Source organism: Opisthorchis viverrini, assembly GCF_000715545.1.
Source record: "Opisthorchis viverrini unplaced genomic scaffold opera_v5_369, whole genome shotgun sequence".
In the NCBI taxonomy this organism is placed as follows: domain Eukaryota; kingdom Metazoa; phylum Platyhelminthes; class Trematoda; order Opisthorchiida; family Opisthorchiidae; genus Opisthorchis; species Opisthorchis viverrini.
The window spans coordinates 164,711-181,684 of NW_008752023.1; positions in this window are offsets into that span (position 1 = coordinate 164,711).

Here is a 16,974-nt window from a genome sequence, read left to right on the forward strand (position 1 = left end):
GATTCGTTGCACCGCAGGATATCACTTACTTGGAAGAGGATGTGAGTCTCTTTGTATGAACATCTTTAGCTGTTTATCATACAGCAAATGCTTATACATTATTAGACATGAACTTTCCAAAACGCCGAAACGTCTGACTGGAAAATCGTTTAGATGTAACACCCATTCAGTGGCTAACTGCTGTGTTACCCGAAGAAAGTACAAGGGTTGAGATACTGTCAGATTTTCCAAGCCTAGACAGAGGAAGTTGAGATGCAGAGATCGGGTTCGAACTAGGGAACTTCCGGTCAGTAAATTCGCGTTATAATCACATCAGCCGTCTCAGCTTTGGACTAAAGTGACTATAATAAATAGAAGCTAACATCATCTGGTTTTGCGAAAGGATAGTGGGCTGGCAAACAGTTTGCATAATAATAAATTCCCTAGGCAAGGCGAACATTTAACGTTAGCCCATTATGAAAATAGTTTCGAGGCGTCTATCTATACACGTTACGGCGACGGGTATTTCCAATTATCACTAATATTTTTCTCCAATAATGTTTTTTCATCCTTCAAAAACAAACGTTCTTGTCTAAAGTTGGAGTTAGCAAGCCTGGATGGGAAACTGGAGTGATAAGTGGGTGACATGCCACTGCTAGCAACTACTGCTTCGCCAAATAGTGGCGAGGTTTAACCTGAAATGTTTGAAGCAAACCTGCTCCTGAGGATTAATGATGAAGTAAATTAATGAAATAAATTAATTACTAAAATAAATAAACAAACAATAAACAAATAAATTTGTAATAATCTTTAAAACAGCTATATACTTGTTTATGCTTTTCGTTCCACGGTAATCGCGTGTAGATGAAAGTTTTATCGTCCAAATCTGCCGTCCGTTATTATTTTGCAGGATCCGGCAGACGCATATGGTTATTTCGGTTTTTGGAGAGCAACCATCCTCAAGGGCAATTCAAATAAATCATTTTTACCTCGTTGGAAAAAATGAGGATATGCTAAGTCATTTTAATAAAAGCCTTGGATGCCTCGTTAGCAAACCAGTCACAACACGACATAACGATCATTACACGAAAGACCAAAACGTTGAAACAAAACCGTGCATTTGGTTGAGTTATCTGTATGGGGTTCTGCACCTCGGCGTAGAATACTTAGATGTTACACCAATGATTTATGCACATAGGCAATTGAAACGTCCTCACATTTTGATTAAATCGTTCCTTGTATGCACTCTACATTTCAGTAAAGGCCAACAATATGGGTTTATGGATTGTACGTTTCCAAAGATGTTTTATTGTTTTTTAGCTTTTATGCAATAAATCACAAAATAAAAGTTAGAATTCAGTATTGTGAACACTACATTTGGCAAACATTTTTGGGAAATCACATACTGGGAGACGAAATGAAGTTTGTCACCGTTTGTCTACCGAAAATTTTGACCATCAACTGATGCAATACGTGGTTTGCTCGTGTGTTCACGGTTCGGCAACAGTTATCACCAGCACAGTAGTTGGTAGAAAACGTCACTGACTACTGATATTAACTGATGAGGTTAGGTTTATATACTTGTGTAAAAATCTTACATGTCTAAATATGATATTATATGATTATTATGTCATATATATGTATAATATATAATATATTGTATTATATATTATATATTGTATGTTGTACATTATGTATTATATATTGTATATGCAACATATAATGTGATAATATTATGCAGAACTGACTGCTTGTAAGGAGCAACTGAATTCGCTAAACCTTCATTTTCCGTAAGCATACTGGTTCACTAAAACTTTTCTGAGAGGTTATTATTCTCAGTTCTGCTTTCTCTCAGATCAGTGTAGCTCACGGTATCAAGCATTTTCTGAATCTCGCTCTGTTTGCAATCTGACTGCCCTGCCACATAAGTTTGGCGCCCTAAAAAATATTTTCGTTTCGTTCTCCTCCAATGCGGACCGGTTATCAAATTCAAGCTATGCTGATTCATTGGAAAAGTTATGTAGCGTTCACAAACTCCACCATATTTATCAACAGCATGCCTTCACATTGCTGTACCAAAAAAGCACTTCAAGAAGCAAGGTTTCCTTAGATTTGATATCATTCATAAATACATATTGTTAATGTGTTGAAAATTGGGAGCTCGGGTGAGTTTACTGGTTGTTGATCAGGTGTCTGTTGTTCTGTTCGCCGAGCTCGGCAAATCGCTTGCAAACGTTTCGTCACCATACGAGGAGACATCATCAGTGCGCAGTTGAGTGGGTACTTCTTCCTTGCCTGAGTGTGTTTATATAGCATTCGAAGGCTATCTTTATCTTCTGACGTGATTAGCTACTTAAAGTGTAACGAGTTTAGTGAATATATTGGTCCGTTTGTGATCTTTGTTGCATTGTGGTGTGCGTTCCTTTATCTTCATTGGTTATCTTACCGCCTTCTATTTGTTGCTTTAATTGGACGCTTTCTCCAATCTAATTGCTGTGTCCGTTTGTTTGCTGCTTTCCTCATTCTCTAATGAGTTTCTCGTCTGGTTAATTTTACAGCTCTAAGCTCGGTGGTTCAGGGGTTCTCTCGCTCTTACTGGGCTGGTAAATGGGATCAATTCCGATAGAAGGTGGTAAGATAACCAATGAAGATAAAGGAACGCACACCACAATGCAACAAAGATCACAAACGGACCAATATATTCACTAAACTCGTTACACTTTAAGTAGCTAATCACGTCAGAAGATAAAGATAGCCTTCGAATGCTATATAAACACACTCAGGCAAGGAAGAAGTACCCACTCAACTGCGCACTGATGATGTCTCCTCGTATGGTGACGAAACATTTGCAAGCCATTTGCCGAGCTCGGCGAACAGATCAACAGACACCTGATCAACAACCAATAAATACGTGTTACATTCCAAATGTTTCGACATTTAAGCTCTTGCTGTTTTCAAAGCCACGCAATACCCTGCCCTGATTGTAAGGTTTATCAATCGAATTTGGGAGAAAGACGAAGTGAGTTATTTCACTTTGCTGAGTTTGGAAAAAGTGTACTCAGTAAGTTAACTTAGACGGCCGGCGTTGTAAAACTTTGGGCTTTCGCAAATTGTGTACTGCCACATTTTGTAACCCCTGGTTTTTCGACTGAAAGGGAAATAGCTGGGTTTTTTTAGAATGAAATTTCTGTTCTAAACGTTGACTTGGAATCAGAATACTGTACTCTGAAATTCTTTAAACGCAGTAGTCGTGTGATTTTATGAACAAGCTGTTCAGGATAAAAACGGATAAACAAGTATACTGAAGTACTTAGCCCGCATGCACGTAATAAATGACAGGCCTACTTATATCCGCAAGCCACCAATGTGGTATTGGTAAACTCTTTGTCATAAAGTGCAAAAGGTGACTATTTTTTTATTCTTTATTTTTTACTTTTTAAATTTAATGTGAAAAAACTGAAACAGTCACAATCAAATCTACTGTAATACGTGCAGATAATAAAAAAATCGTTCGTTCATTTGTCAATCACTTTAACTGTAAACCAAATAGTTCTTTACCTCACTAAAACAAACAACGTTTCTATAAAGATTCTGAACACAAATATTGCTTGTCTTTTTTTCTAAACAAGCGTGCGGCTAATTTTCATATCAATATTTTGTTTCAAAAATAATTTGGCGGCAAAGGCATTCGTAAAAACCTTTTGCTTTGATTTTAGATCTATCCAGTCACAGAAGGTCAAAGAGAAAACCTTTTTAGGATGGAGGTAAGAGGGGTGATTAAGGTTTACTCGTTCATATTTTTGACTGTCACTTATGTCAAAATAGCGTTTATCAAATTTGGTACTTGTTAACTAGTGAGTAGACGATATTTTATTCTTGCTTGAATGCCCGGTTCGACACACTATCAATTTTTCTAGCAGTTTGGATGAAACCATATAAATGGCTGCGAGAAAAATTTAATCTCGGAAACACCATTAAAACGCTCATCCATAATTCTGGTTACGTTTTTCTAATAGAGTTTTCGTTTACTTTTACCCCGTGATACATTTTGGCATGTTTCCTACTACGAGCAATAATAGGCAACTACTTGGTGCTTGAATAGCGCGCCACAATTTAAAAGCCGGTACACATTTCAGGACAATTAAACAAACAGAAAATTGCGTGGTCGTTGTGTGAGGGATTATTTGTCTAATGCACAGGTCGAGTCAGGTTTTTAGAATAGGAAAACGGTGTTAGATTCAATGCCCCCTGTGAGCTGAAACATTTGCTACAGTGTAAACAATTTATGAGTATTTACTTGCACACAGTTCACTGAAGTTGTTTTAATTCAATTGGTTTTCAAGTTCAAAAACGTTGGATCTGTGAGTGACATGTGTGATTTTGAAAAAAAATTACTGGAAATCCACCGAAATTCATAGGTCAATAGCATGTGTGAAGTCAGTAGCGGTGTATGACAGCGAACAGCGCACACGTTAGTGTATCTCCTATGTACTTTATTAGTCAATGAGCGTATTATTGCGAATATTCATGAGCGTCACGGCAAATTGGATGTCGCTTTCTGCGCTCCAGTTATGCTACATCATATATGGTACAATGTAACAAACACTACCTGAAAGCGTAATTGGTAGAGGTTTTTATCCTGTTAGTGAGGCTGAAAAGCCGAGAACTCTACAGATGTTTCATCCTTGTGGGGAGTACATATCTGACAAAACTCAGGTAGTTCGAAACCGCTATTGGTTAATACTTGACCGTGCGGCGTATAATGGATGAATAGAAGTGTGATTAACTCTCAGTTAAACAGGACATGGCGCCATTTATCTTGAAATCACGGGAACCATGTCACGTCGTCCTGTATTGACTGGCTCGTCGAGTGACGATGATTCAGAAGGAAGTTTCACAATCCACTCAAGTGTGGCGTCAAACATTGTGTTTGTTACTGAGCCTTGTGAAATTTCTTAACCAGTATTTGTGAGAGTACCAAGAAAATGCTCCCTTGTTGAAAGCATCCTAGCGCTATGTAACAGAACCTTTTTTACCTCAGATAAAAAACAACACTACTTGTGACAAAATACAATGCCAGTATTTGTGAGAGTACCAAGAAAATGCATCCTGGTGCTGGGTAACAGAACCTTTTTTACTCCAGATAAAAAACAACTCTACTTGTGACAAAATACAATGGATGTGATCTTATATGTTGGTGGTTGCGGAATTTTAGTTGAATACATTTATTTGGCTCCAGTTTGATTAGTCGCCCTCCTGTGCTCGCGCAATCGTATTGATGAGTCCACACGTTTGAACAGACGAACATGTGTGCGCTTGAGTGATGTGAGCGGAACACCCGACGTCTCGAACGATCGATCGATTGGCCCATCAGTCAGGGATTCCCTGTCAGGTAGCGCCACAGGCACTTGAAACCTGATGGGCACTTTTCTTCCAAGTGTTGGTGGTTGTGGGATTATTGTGGAACACCCACTCGAATGAATTTGGTTTGAGGAATCGATCTCCTGGTGAGTCCAGGCCAAATGGTGGAGTCTTACTAGAACTCATCAGCAGTGCATATCCAATGGCCGTACCGGGGTTTGAAATCCACACATTTGAAATGCGACGTGAGCCTGTTACCTATACTCCATCACTCCCCCTCCTCCTTTAACACGGACTCACCAGGACGGTTGCTCAAACACGAGTCATGCGAGTATGTGTTCTACATGCGATTTCAATTGCACAGGTTATCGTATTAAAGTTTTGTTTGAAATAGCTGTACGCTTGGAACACGATTGGCGTATGTATATCCTTGTTTTCAACAAAAATGAGTTAATTTGATCAAACCTGGCAGAACACTGAATGTTGCATCGAATGACAAGATTTTGTTACAAACTGGGCAACTGTGAACAGCTTGTTTACCTTATTTGTACCGGTAAAAACTTATTATAGGTAGATGAACCGCTTCTGACAGTATCGGTGAGTTTCCCTAAATAACTTGGCAATCTAAGCCTACAAGTAAAACGAGTAAAAACCGTCCGAAAATACCCTATTAGGACCATAAATACAAAAAATTTAGAGGGGTTTGGTTAACAGTCGGTGGATTTATTACTGGGCAGCGTTTCGCTTTTGACACAAAAGCTTCGTCAGGCCAAGTGAATAAGTAAGTAGGATGATTGAGTTTTAAGGTAGTCAGGGAACCAATCCGTGAGATTCCTTATGATTAGTGACTTGATCAGTGCTGGGTGTTAAGTCTGATGTCCCTATTTGTTGGTTAGTGGGGATGACTGACATTTACGATAGACTGGTTAGGGGGATTTGTCTTCATGATGAACCCGGATTTTTCGTCCTTGCTTTTTCAGTCTAGGACACCTTAATGGAAAATTCCTCTTGGGGCCGTTCACAAATTTCGTTTGCCTGTGTCTATCACAGGGTGTCGGGACAATTGGTCTGGGGATGGGAGTGTAGGAATGGTTAATTTTATCTAGCTCTACTAACATTTTGTACTTTTTTATACTCTTGTCATCTTGTCTAATCAAAGACCGTTCTCCACACATTTGCAAGTTCTACTCTCTCTATTCTATCCACACTGGGGTGCCTGGCGATTTCTACCGCCTCGGCTACCGGTCGCTGTGGTGTCCCCATTTTCTAAATCTATCCTATGCCCAGTGTCTAGAGCATGCCCTGCCATTGCTGAATCTTTGACTGACGCCTGGTATTCCTCTGCGTTTCTCGCTGTCCTGTCAATGGAACGCTTATTCTCACCAATTCTGGTGTGCACTTCCCTGGCTGTTTGACCTATATAAACCTATATAAACCTCGTTTCATTTTATTTTGTATACACAGTTCCTAGTCCCATCAACCGGAAGGTGATCCTTCAAATGCATGAACACCGAGCGTAAAGTCTTCTCCTTCTGGAAAGCCACTCTAAAAGTACAAGTTTTAAGTGGAGTCAGGTCCAATTGACCACCCCAAACCTATCCCCAAACCAATTGTCCCGACACCCTTTGATAAACACAGGCAAACGAAATTTGTGAACGACCCCAAAAGGAATTTTCCATTAAGGTGTCCTAGACTGAAAAAGCAAGGACGAAAAATCCGGATTCAACATGAAGACAAATCCCCCTAACCAGTCTATCGTAAATGTCAGTCATCCCCAGTAACCAACCAATAGGGACATCAGACTTAACACCCAGCACTGATCAAGTCACTAATCATAAGGAATCTCACGGATTGGTTCCCTGACTACCTTAAAACCCAATCAACCTACTTACTTATTCACTTGGCCTGACGAAGCTTTTGTGTCAAAAGCGAAACGTTGCCCAGCAGTAAATCTACCGATTGTTAACCAAACCCCTCTGAAACGATGACTTCCCAATCTGTCCTAAACATTTTCCAATTGATTACAAACAACTTATATTTCTAGTCACGCAGGCGATAATTATCTCGGCAAACTGGTAAATCGTATGCGAAATAACTCACTTTATGCCGAGCTTTTCGAACGCCGCAGTACGCATAGTTTGATGCACATCCACAGCCTAACTCGAACTTACTCCAGAGGAATAACTTTGCTGAAAGAGTCAGTGAATCATTAGAATGCTATTAGAAGTTCAGAAAATGTGTGAGCAAATCAGTAGGCAAAATAAGTAGTGATTTTTACAAGCTATGGCGCGGCTATTTTACTTGCATTTCCGTAATGAATTTTCCAAACAAAATCCACTTTAACCCTTTAGGTGACATAATCAGATGTATGAACCCTTCGTGCATTGCAATAGTCACATTCGGTCGTTATTTGTGCAGTGGTTATATTCACGATAGCGCATATCGCATTCAGGCACTTCTACCGGGCTTCTTGAGCAAACAGTGCGAATTTATCGGTTCGACCGCGTATTGTATCAATTGGGATGCAGTCTTTTGGACTGATTTCCTCATTGATCTCAACGATTACCTGAAACATTTTCCTCCAGTAATTGACCAATCTCCTTATTTTTTACTAGTCATAACCAAGGCTTTGTATGGCTAAACAGCGTGCAGGTTGATTGTGATTCACGGGTAAGGCTAGCTAGATATGCTGTTTTGTGGGCATGTGGACATTCAGCAAACACCACGATAGCATCAGAAGAGGGTTAGTTTTCCGCACAATTAACTACAACAATGATAAGTGAGCGGGATCAAGTTAAATTCCAAAAATAGATTTCTATGCGTCCATGGCTAAGGTTCCAGAGCGCTTCGAAAATGTGTCATGTAACCATGTGCGCACTGGGTGCGTCGAGTGTCACTCACCGAATTCTGTAAAGATGTTGAGCTAGGATCTGCGCAGTCTCTACCGATAAAAAAAGATACTCTTTGCCTGTACAATTTCATTATTTCAATCAAACCTCATTAAAAATAAGTTGATTTGGTCTCTTCTGGTGAAATCATCGGAATTTTACGTCAGCTGAACATTCTCGTGTATGATTGAAACTGGTTTTAATCAGTGTAGATCGGTCACCTGTCGTTCAGCGTGCTAATTAGATGCTCCGTCGAATCATTTATTGCACAATTTTTTCGTTTCAAATTTTGTTCAAACATGTTAGGGCTAGTAACAAAGTTTTATATACATTCCCTATTTGCAAGTTATGAAACGTTCTTCATGTAATGGCTTCCTTAGGACACGACACAGCGTAAAACTTGATTGTCACTAGACGTTTTGCAATTTTTGGAAAGACTGCACTTTTGTCATTCATCTCGTGTAGTGGCAGATGGTTCAAAAGCAGCATCGATCGATGTTTCTTTTTTAATACGATAGTATGCATCAATGTGACACAAAGTGTTCAGTGAGTAGGTGAAACCCTAAGAGTAGGATGAATCCTACCACGAGGGAGGCTCACCGTCTATGCCATCCATCGATCATCAGAAAGCTGGGGGCAGCGAGAAACACGGAGCTTTTGTGCAAGCGCAACTAAAATCTAAATACGCATGAAACTACGAAAATGATAGCCAGCGGAAGGCAGTATACTGAATAGCTTTTCCCCATTAGGGCCAACTGCGTGGACGTTGCATTACTCCATCACTTCATTTCACAACCTATACACGGTGACCAGAACAAATTGGCTCAGAAAACAGTTGTTTCTTCCTGGTTACGTGATTCTCCAGAAATGGGTGTTTATATTAGTTTGAAATGTACTGGGATTCGCATACAGTGTACTCTCAAGTTTGCCTCAAATGTTTATATTAGTTTGAAATGTACTGGGATTCGCGTACAGTGTACTCTCAAGTATTGCCTCAAATGGATGCGGCAAGAAATGGATAAAATTTGACTTAGCACCGAACCAATGAGATTTTGCTTCATTTACTTTATTCATCCCGAAGTCGGAAATTTTATGGTCGGTTGCTTTTTGATTGTCGCAGTTGTTTGCAATTGTTTGTTTGTTTATCCTGATGTCCTTTAAGTAGGCGTTCAACGCGCAAACTGGGAAACTAACCGTAAAGTTTTATTACTTCAGCGGAAGGTTGCCAAAAGAGTTTAGAAACATACGGGCCGGAGTAACATTTTCCTCATTCACGGTCATACAATGCACACGGGCCTACACAAGGTAGTCAACTTCATCTTTTATTGTTGAAGAGAATGTTTTCAAAACGTTGCACTATGTGCAAACGTACGAAAAAAACATCTAGATAAGTGGTGAATCGCTGAGTTGAGTCTTCTGAGAACACCAGTTGCTCTTAAATGTGTGCTACATGCAGAATTATCCCGCCACTTTTGGGGCAAACTTTGAGACTAGCATTAAGGACTGCTTACTTTGGACAGGCAACAGATGCATTTTGTCCCACAGGGGCTAATCATGATCTGGAATAGAAACGGATGCAAAACTTCATCGAAAAGTTCTAATGAGAAGTGTTAATTAGAGCGGATTAGCTTACAAAACACTGAGACGCATTCACGCACCGCTCCATTTGCGTAATCACAACGAATGTTGTGCAGATGAAATATTTCAATAAACCAAGTAATTACGTTTCCCAAACAGCCTAAAATACTAACGTAACAGAATAATACCAACCCTGCGTACTTGCTTGTTAAGTTCAGCACCTAGCGACAGAAATGTTATACCGTTCCCTCTGAAAAGAGTTAGTTCCCGCTACGCGACCTGACGTCCATTCACTTATGCTGTCGAGTGACTTCAAACTTTCTCGCTTATCAAAGAATAAGAATTAAGTTTGTTTTAGTGCCACACACTCACTGTTGTCAAATTATCTGACGATTTTAGCTCAAAAAAGTAAAAACTCCGGCGCCTGGGGACCTGGCTGTGGGCACTGCCGTTCAGGTACGTTGGACAAACTTGTTTTTATAGAACCTCGCGGTTGTAGCCCTTTTGCGGGCAATACCTGACATTTTCTTTGGCAATGCATTTATCTACTGAGATATTGACTTTTCCAGCAATCACAACGACTCGTCCACAAAGCTCTTTGGAAAATATAGCTTTCTTGTAAATCAGTCTTACTACGAGCAATAGCAGACAACTACCTGGTGTTTGAATGGCTCGCCACAAATTAAAAGCCAAATCATATTTCAGGACGATTAAACAAACACAAAATTGCCCGGTCATCGTGTGAGGGATTATTTGTTTAATACACAGGTCGATTCACGTTTTTAAAATAGGCAAACGGCAGTAAATCCAGTGCTCCGCGTGATCTGAAACATTTGCCAGGGCGTAAACAATTTGTGAGTATTTACTTGCAAACAATTCACCGATAGATTGTAGCATTATAATATAGATGGTTATTAGAATCACGCAAAGTGCCCTTGAATACAGATGAGAATGAAAAAAGAGCACTCCTACAAGGATTTTTTTCATTCTGGGAATTAAACTTTAACCAACCTTTACATAACGATTCATTTATGGGTCAATTCAGACTAAGACAAAGCTGAACATAGCAATGGGGCTGACAAATTTTAGGTAGTAATGGTTTCAAGTAAACCAGACAAAGTGTGTGTAGTAATGAGTCTTATTGCAAGGTCTCTCCACCTAACTGTATAATCATTGGAAATCTTTCTTGGGATATTTGGAAAAGAACGTTTTGCCCGCTTGCAAGTCCAGTGGCCACAATCACGGAAAAGACATTTCAGTAGGGGACCCCGAAATCGCGGGGATCGCAATATCTGCCTTGGTTAGGAACAGCTATTTTGCTACAAATATGGTTTCTCCTCACCATTTTCAGCACTTCTCACTTGTTTGTTTCTCGCCAAAAAATTTCTATGGCTAACACCTCAACTGATTTTGGAATTCAAGTACCTAATCTGGATAAAAAACGCCACACGTGTAGCTAGCAACAACGGTCTTTCCGCGGCGTCCTTCATACAAGCTGTCACGCTGATTCTTTTGCTTCTCCTCTAAGCATAGCGGCTGTACTCGGTATATCTGTAGCCCATTTATAGCCCTCAGGACTAACCAAACCGGAAATGTGCGCTCTTAAACTGCAATCCTGCACAAGACACACCGGCTTCGATTTCCCAAAGGACATTTTTGCGCATTATTTTTTGTTCTATCTAGTCCCGTAAATATCATTAAATATCATTAAATATCATTAAATATCATTAATTTTTGTTTCCGTTTTTCTATGCGCACTGCAACCAAGTCCTTTCTTTTACATAGCAGTACTTACTTAAATGTTGAGGTGAATTAGGTCACTCTAAAAAACAGAATACCAAAATATGATATTTTCTGCAAAAACACAACTGAGTGTGTTGCAATTTTGGAAGATGATTTGCTATGCTATCGTCTGGCAGAGTAAAAAAATCACAGCTCTTAACTTTTCCTTCTTTGTCAGTTACGTAAGATTTCGGATCCCCCCCTTGTTGCCACCGCACGTGTTCTCAAGGTAAGCAATTACTTCATTGATTTTTTCTTTATCTCAAAATGCAATAGTCGAATTTGGTAGCCAAAACAAATGAGACGTTTACACAATGGATTGATTGTCTGTGTAGTTAGTGGCGTTTTGCTAATATCGATGCAAATAACTTGGCAAAAATTACAGATTAACTTCACTAAAAAAGCGCTGGAGCTTGATAATCAAGGACAAATCACAGAGCACACGATTAAACTCACTTGCACAACAATTTTGCTCGTATGTCAAAATTCACGACCAGGTAATTTTTCCGAAATGTCGAAATACAGTACGGCAGTTGTCCACTGTTTGCAACATTCAGATAGTTTCTTTCATCTGTCTCCAGATCATCTCAAACAGTGTAGCAGGCAGCATTTCACGAGCAAACGCAAACGTTGGTCAAAAAAAGATCCACTTGCTTTAAGAAAGCGTTTGTCGTGAGTATTCAAGTCTGAATATTCAGAAGCCTCCATTTGTATACTCGCCACTCGCCGAACTCTTAAGGTTACGCCATACGTTTATCACTCATCATATGTGGAGCTTCATAGAGTCTACAGATGGTCACTTTGTGGATTTTCCTGTCAACTCTAGAAGACCGGCTGTCCAAAACGTTGCATGGAACATTTTTTATCATGCATGGTCAATTTCTAAACGCAGAATGAAGAACGAGGTCGGACGACCTTACAGTTGACATTTCATTCCAGGTGTCAACTAATAGAGCTGCCTATTTCAGGATGCAGGCACATGTCCACGTAAGGTCATTTTCGGAGAAACACCAGGCCATATATTCGTCAAGAAACAACTGCGTCCCAAAGAGTTAAAATGGCAAACTTTTTGTCAGTCAGGCTTGTAAAATGAGTCTTCCAAAAAGCCACGTGTGGACAAGTGGAGTTTTGCGTGGTTTCGGTCGTTTCAGGTGAGATTTTCACGTCACGGAGGCTAGCCTAAGCTGAAAAGCCCACAATGGCTGTACAGCCGTTCTACTACTATCGCAAGTCATCAGCGACAACAGCCTTACCGAAGTAGCTTTGTGTAAATTGCAACGAACATCTCAAACCGCTCGCTGCATCTACCTGGGCACCTCTCTGTTGTTAGGATACCTAAATTTTCTGACGAGTTGGATCTAGTCCCTTGCTTTGTGGCCATGGACCATAACAGAACAATATTCTATCTAATTGGTAAGGAGAGTGATGATAATGTACAGTGACGAAATTAACCTACGACCAGGAATTTGTAAGTGTTTAAGATGAACCGGTCGTTATCGCTAGCCGGACACCCTCACGATATATCACTGTTTGCTCAAATCGTTTTTTGGACTTTTTTTTAAAACGTTTACTGCGAGATTCCGTTAATTACTGGGATCAGTAACACATTTGAAATCATTTGAAATATGATGACGCAAAATATTATTTCATCAATCAGATTTGTTGCTAGAAAGAAAACTTGTACGACACGTAAACCACCAGATACAATCAAGAAGATATCGATTTCCAAGAAATAATTAATCTTCATTGACCAAGAACCCTTTTGAAAATGTATCAAAATGGGTTTTGGGTTTTTCGACCTACATAAACAATCCATTGAAGAATTAGGAGACAGACTGGTGCCCACAAGTGTTAACCTGGTCGCCGGGTTACTCAATGAAATCAGGGATTTTTATGCGTACATAGTTGGACAATCTAAAAACCCGAAATGATCCCCAGAAAAGCATCTTGTTTATCATCAAGATCACAACGATGACCGTAAATGACACGGGCTCATGTTGAGCACAAAAAGAGCCTTGCTACGGCAGTTCTTAGTTCGCGAATGATTTAGACATATCAATTGGTGATTGCTACGCCAAGGGTCTCGGCTTCGACCTTATGCCCACAACGATGGTATTCACAAAGTTAACGTTCTTCCGTTTTGCCAACGTTATTTGCTCTTGTGGAACGTTTTGGACCGCATCTTCTCTCCTTCGTCATTCTCAAGATTCTAACAAAATGGGTTTTACTCACCCCAAACGAGTGCTTATTGAGTGTGGCTCCAGGCTCGCCAAAACATTTCTGCCCACTTCTCTGATTAATAGAGCGTAGATTTTGTATGGTTCGTTTTATTCAGCAAGCCAAATGCAAAATACATTGTCCTGGGTGGAGCAACAGTTGATGAATTTCCAAATAATCTGTTATCAAACACCCCAAAACTCTTGCGCGCACAAGTAAACAAATTCACTTTCGGAAATTTCGCCCTCTCGTAGACTGTTTCAGACAAACAAGATTTAGCACGATCATTCTAAGATGTCGACGCTCCAGACAGACAGGCTATATATTTAAACATAGCAACAATGACAACAGTGATTGCCTGCCTCTGTTTAAAGTGTTAAACCTGAACGCATGGAAAATGGCGAAGGTTACTGTATTAATCATTTGATTTGTTTTTCAGGGGTAACTGCCGGGTGACTGAAGGCACAAAGAACCGAATTCGCTGTGTTTTTCAAACGTAGTTTTGTTTGCCGTGAAACGTGATAAATAAAATTAACCAAATAAACATGTTTTTCTCTCTATGACTCTCAGTCGGTGGGGGTGCCTGGAACTTGGTCCCCACCGCACTCATGCGAATGGTATACAAACAGTCTTCTTACTGGCAAATCTCACTGCATAGCAAATATCGTGCGAATATCTAGATTTTGTTGGAAACATTTTCGGTGAACGCAAGATCCCTAACTTGCCCCCTTTGAGGAATAAATGCCATGATCTCTCTTGCCATTTTACCATCAAAGAATTTGCATCAGCCGAAAAAAGCCAAAATGTTTGCCACCACCTGCGACAGTCTCCGAACGGTCGCTGTATATACTGCCGGAGGAATTCAGGGGCAAGATTTGAAATTTATCATTGGTTTTGCCCCAAAAATAAGATGTTTGTGTCATATTCCAACTACTCTTAACGCGAAAACGTGGGTGCGCACAAGTTTTGTGGCAAATTGCGTCAAAAAATATGAAATATTATCGTTTTAAGCTTGGCGAAATAGCTGAGCATATATACTATTGCGCCAAAAAACAATACGGCATTAACGACAGTGTCGTGTCTCCAGGATTTGCTTTTCAGCCAACGGATGGGGCACAAACATCAGACATTTCACGTATTGACATACTGCAACAACAAGACTCTATTTCATACCACTGCGTATCAACAAGTAAGCCTACGCGTTACTCGTGGGACTTTATAACCGGTCCTTCTCAGCCAACATATATTCACTATTTGTAAAACAGCAAAACCAAATCTTATCCGCAAATTCCAGTGCGTTTGATTGTTTCAATTGAAAGAGAGCTCATTTAAAAAGCTCGGGCTTTCCCGTCTTACGAGCAAATTGTAAACGAAACTCTTTTATGTAGAACATAAGCTCTCCGGAAACTCGGGGACTGCGCCTACCTGATGAGCCCCAAGAAGCCTGAGGGGAGTTTTCAGCAACCTTATGAGTAGTGCAGTACAAATGAAACACTTTCACATTTGTAGGCTTGTTGCGCTCATTTGATTAGATCGCACATTAGGATGTGAACCGCTGTCGCTCAAGTCCACATCCACAAGCATGCGGTAGTATCATCGTCTGTCCATTGATTAGCGACATTATAAATCTCCATGGATACAGTCAACATTCGTTTTATTTTCACTTAAAGTTCATCAAACGAACAAAATTCTTGACGTTTGGGAAGTCTGGAAAGTACGCCTGAAAAGCTTGGGGGCAAATCGTAATTTAAGCAAAGCACATCCACATGTATCAAAGCATTTTGGCAGTCACAAGATGGGCTCACTTCAAGATCCTGAAGATACTGATATCGTTAGGTGAAGTGAACTATTACAATATTGTGCGATAGCCTACATCTTGTAAACGTGTGCTGCGAGGGCGATACCCTACGTTTCGGATAACCTTCCAAAGACTGGTGTCGCCTTGGGGTATGTATGTATACTGAATACTGTAAAACTCAAACGCTACAGTAAGAGTGGAAAAGTTGAAACTTCTTATTTTCCCACAGTGAATGAGCACGAATTTACTGACTGGACGGTCCGTATTTCGAACCCGTCCTCTGTCTCTCAACTTCCCCCGTCCAGGCTTGGGCAACCTGGCAGTATCCCTGCCCACGTGGTTTCTTCTGGTGGCGTGACATACAGGTACCGAAAAGTTACTTCAGCTGAATAGCTGTACAGTGGTTTATTAGCAAGTGATCCGCCATAGTGTATGATTTTAGCTGCCCCACAGTTTGCATGCTGAACAATAGGTTCTGCGTGCGCCTGCCGAATTCAACATGAAACTAACACTGGAATGATGCAAAGTGGTTAGTTATACAGTGTTGCAGGTAAGGGCAAGCGGCTAAACGTTGATATCCATCTCGACGAATGACACAGACTATGCTACATTCTAAACACTTGTCACCTGGCAGCCAGGTAGGCAATATATATTTCATCGGGTATCATATTTGTTGTGTGAGGTGCGAATTTACTTGCCTTGGGCCTCGGGACGTTCGGACTGGAACTGGTTTGGTTTCTTATCGGTGCGTCCTCCGGGGAGACGCCTTAACATAGTGTTGTGGACGACAGTAACTTAATGCTTTCTTATTATCGTGCACCCCGGTCTGGATAGCCGCTTGATCACCTGGTGCGCTTGGCCAAACTAGAAAAGTCAATGAACGTGCGAGCCAGCTGCACTATTGATCACTGTAGCGTACAAGAATACAACTCATCTGTCAAGGGCGAGTGAAGAACAACCAATGAAATGTGTCTCAACGAAGAACGGTTATTCCATTGGCAGTTATGTAGTCCCGTTACGTTCTGAGCTGGTTCTCCTAACAACTCTCATGTTCCAAGTACTCTTTCATCAGGTAGAAAGCAAAACTAATCAATAAACTAGAAGTTGTTGAAAGCAGCTGGTGGTGCATTTGTCTGGAGTATTTAGTTACCTCGTTTATGTACGCACCGAGTTTGACAAGGAGTCTATCAGCCAGTTTCTTGGAGTCAAATGCAACTTGCTTATCAAGAGTAAAATGTATGCATAAACATCGGTAGTCTTCCGAGGATAGTGCAACTAGTTGTGATCTTCTTTGCAAATACGATAAACTGTGTAACACCAGATTGTCCTTCTTTAGCACTAGAGCAGGACTCTGATTACAGTTTTACAGCA